Genomic DNA, 4,147 nt, shown 5'->3' with positions numbered 1-4,147 from the left:
AATGTCAACTTTCCTCTCTTGACATCTATTATGGATCCTGTAGTTGATAAGAATGGTCTACCTAGAAGGATTGGTATATCATTATCCTCTTTATTGACATCAAAACCAGTAAGGATAAATAACTGACCTATCCTAACAGGGACATCTTCTAATATGCCTATCGGATACTTAACAGATCTATCGGCTAATTGAAGTGACATCTTAGTAGGTTGTAATTCTCCTAAGTTTAACCTCTCACAAACTTCTAAAGGCATTAAGCTCACACTAGCTCCTAAGTTTAGAAAAGCTTTTTCGATGACATGACTTCCCAAAATACAAGGAATGGAGAAATTTCCAGGATCTTTATCTTTGTTGGCTAACTTATTCTCGGAAATAGAATTGCATTCCAAGGGCTTCGGATCGTTGAGTCTACGTTTGTCGGTAAGGATGTCTTTGAGAAACTTTGCATAAGAAGGTATTTGGGTGATGGCTTCTTGAAAGGGATTTCTACGTGAAGTTTTTCTATAACCTTAATGAATTTCTGATACTGGTTATTGATCTAGGTCTGTTTGAGTCTTTGCGGATATGGTATCGGTGATTTGTATGGCGGGGGTGGCACATAAGTTTTGTCTTTAGGTTCTTCTCCTTTTTCTTGACCTTCCTGTTTTTCAGATTCCTCCGGTTCCTTCACTTCGTCCGTGGGTTCAGTATATTCCTTAGAAGTTTTGGGTTCACTCAATCTTGGGTTAACTGGCTCATCACAAGCGGCCCCACTTCGTAGGGTAACGGCATTGCCTTGTCCTCTCGGATTCTGTTGAGGTTGTCCAGGGAACTGTCCTCCAGGTGTAGTCTGGGGGGCTTGGTTTAAGGCTTCCTGAGAGATCTAGATTACAAGCATCTTATTGTGAGTAACTATTTGGTCAACCTTGGTTCCTAACTGGGTAATCAGTTCGTTAACGTGAATGTTCTGGTTCATGAACTCTTTGTTTTGTTGGGTTTGAGTAGTGATAAAATTTTCCACAATTTTCTCAAGGCTCGACTTTGGTGGCACAGGTTGCATAGGTTGATTTGGTCTTGGGGCTTGGTAACCTGGTTGTCTCGGAGGTGCAGTATTTTGGATAGGGTTATTGTTCTTATAGTAGAAGTTTGGGTGATTCCTCCATCCAGGGTTGTAGGTATTAAAATATGGGTTCCCTTGGGCGTAGTTCACTTGCTCAGAGTTGGTTTCGTTTAAGAGACTGCATTCTGCAGATTGGTGTCCTTTGGTTCCACGTATCTCACAATCCGACGAAACTGCAGCTGTAATATTCTGGTTTATACACATATGCTCAACCTTGAGGGCTAACGCGTCCATTTTAGCTTGCATCATGACTATAGAGCTTAACTCATGTATTCCTCTTTGGGCTTCCTTCTTCTCAACTGTCGCTCGTTCAACTCCCCATGATTGATGGTTTTGAGCCATATCTTCAATGAGGGCACTAGCTTCAGGATAAGATTTGTTCATCAGTGCGCCACCTGCGGCAGCGTCGATGGTCATCTTAGTATTATAGTTAAGTCCATTATAGAAGGTCTGAATGATTAACCAATTTTCTAAACCATGACGTGGGCATGCTCTTAACAACTCTTTATATCTCTCCCATGCTTCGAACAACGATTCTCCTTAATTCTGGGTAAATATGGTTATTTGGTTTCGAAGAACGACGATCTTACTTGGGGGAAAGTATCTAGCAAGGAATACTTTTCTAAGGTTTTCCCAAGTTGTTATGGAATTGGGTGGAAGGGAATCTAACCATGATAGAGTTTTATCTTTGAGGGAGAAAGGGAATAATCTTAAACGGATTGCCCCAGGAGAAGCTCCATTGGTTTTAAAAGTGTCTGCTAATTGGAGAAAGATTTTTAAATGTTGGTTTGGGTTCTAAGTAGCAAGACCTGCGAATTGTCTCTGTTGCACTAGTTGCAACAGAGAGGGTTTAAGTTCGAAATTATTAGCTGGGATGGTTGGGTTTACTATACTAGAACTTGGTTCTTCGTTGGATGGCTGCGCGAAATCCTTAAGAGGTCTTTGATTTTGATCTTTGGCCATATCTCTCCTAATTCTGTGGAAAAATAAACGTGCGCGAGCATAAGTTCAGTTTCCGCCAGAGGATCTACTAAGCTTCCAGTGCTATGAGTCCTTCGCATTGACCGGCAGGTAACAACCTAAGTCTAAACGATATAAAAACTTGGTACGAAATTTGATGAAATTGGTCCCCAGCAACGGCGCCAAAAACATGATGCGTGTTTTTCGCAAGTATACGAACGCATCAGAGTAATATAAAAGATTGTCGAATCCACAGAGACCAAATGTCAATCTATCGTTATCTAGTGTTACAGTGTTTATCTAAGGTAATCGAAACAAGGTTTTTAAGAGTGCACAATGAAAAATAAAGTATTAAATTAAATTTAATTAATAAAGACAGGTTCGAACGCAATTCACATAATCAATTGATAATCCAAGTACTTGCTAATAGAATTACTTATGGGCAGTGTTTCCTACTTTGAAAAGAACCAATTTAATGGAAACTGTCGCTTTCGCGTATTCAGAACCGAGTTGTACTCCCTAATCAAACCCTCTTATTGTCACTTTTAAAAAGGTGCACATTGCGTTAGAGTAGTAAACCTATTTTTAAGAAATATAGTATCTTGACTAAGTTGAAAATTATTTTGACCTGGATTTCTTAACCAAAAGAGGTTCTCACGAACCAGACTCTAAACTTATAAACGCGTCCGAAAATAGTTTTAAAATCACTTTTCTTTTTAAGTTAAAAACTCCTAATGAACTAAACAAAGCGCTTTCGCTGTATTTGAAATGGTTAAAAACAACTAAGTTTAAACAGACGTCAGACTACTTTCGATCTTACCCAACGGAAATTAAGTGCGGGAAAACTTAAGTTGAAAGTCAAAATAGCCCTTAAGTGTTTCTACGAACAATTGTACAGATTATCGGTTCAATTACGATCATTACATTCTAACCTTTATAGGTTTAGCCAGAGATGGTAAAGTAAAAATGCATTTTAATTTTTATCATAAAAATGGATAAATAAAATACTTTAAAAAAAGTAATAAGTGCGAGTGCAGGAAAGTAAATAAGAGTAGTGCGAGTGCGGAAAATAAGTTAAAGTAGTGCGAGTGTAGGAAAGTAAATAAAAGTAGTGCGGTGCGAGAAATAAAGGAAAGTAGTGCAGTGCGAGAAATAAAGAAAGTAAAGTGCGAGTGTGGGAAAGTAAACAAAATAAAGGCAGTGCGGGAAAGTAAACAAAATAAAGGCAGTGCGGGAAAGTAAAGTAGACAAAGGTAAAGCAATAAAACCTGCTCTAATCGGAGGGTCGAATAAAGTGCGAAACAGAAATGAAAATGGCGGCAGGATTAAAGTTCCTTCCAAAGTGCTCAAAAATCGATTACAGACTCGATTACACAGTGTGGCAACACTCCGATGTGAAGCGATTACCATTTTTACACAATACTGATATATGCCTAGTTGTAACTAAGTTTGGATGCCGAAACAAATTAAATCAAGGTTCTATTTATAAGCAAGAAAAATAATGGAAATTACAAGGATGCCCCTAAGTTTGAAAATGGGAGGGAACCATTTTGTTCTTGTGGCGCCCGCCACAATTGTTGGTGTAAACCCTGGAATAGATAGTCCGTTTAATGTATCAAGTGTGGCTTAATCATGAGAGCACATTAAACATAAGGACACTATTCTTAAAGTATCCGTAGTCGAGCTTTATTGTGAAGTGGGATAACATTAAAGCATGAAGACTATTATGTTTAAAGACTGATGATCACATCTCATGGATCATGGATAAGGAGTTATTAAGTCTTAAACATAGGTATGAATATTAAGAGTAATATTTATACTGGAATGACCCGCTATGAGAATACTATATAGAATGTTATGCAAAGTGTCATAAGTTATTCTCATGGTGATAGTGGTGTATACCACCCTTTTACCTGAAACCACTATGGACCCTAGATGTAGATTCGAGTGCTTTATTGCTGATCAAACGTTGTCCGTAACTGGATGACCATAAAGACAGTTAATGGGTACTCCAGGACGCATGCTAAGGGACATGAGTGACCTAGATGGAATTTGCCCATCCTGCGTAACAGGATAAATGTCTATGGG

General features: G+C 38.5%; 1 non-coding gene across 1 annotated transcript; it reads left to right on the top strand.

Annotated features, from left to right (window-relative positions):
- Nucleotides 1-1,571: 1,571 nt before the first annotated feature.
- On the top strand, nt 1,572-1,678 carry LOC127133629 (small nucleolar RNA R71). Its single transcript, XR_007807582.1, has one exon. It is a non-coding gene; the product is annotated as a small nucleolar RNA R71 (small nucleolar RNA).
- The last annotated feature ends 2,469 nt before the right edge of the window (nt 1,679-4,147 follow it).

The sequence above is a fragment of the Lathyrus oleraceus genome, chromosome 3, assembly GCF_024323335.1.
Source record: "Lathyrus oleraceus cultivar Zhongwan6 chromosome 3, CAAS_Psat_ZW6_1.0, whole genome shotgun sequence".
NCBI lineage: Eukaryota > Viridiplantae > Streptophyta > Magnoliopsida > Fabales > Fabaceae > Lathyrus > Lathyrus oleraceus.
This window is presented reverse-complemented; position numbering and strand designations above follow the sequence as displayed.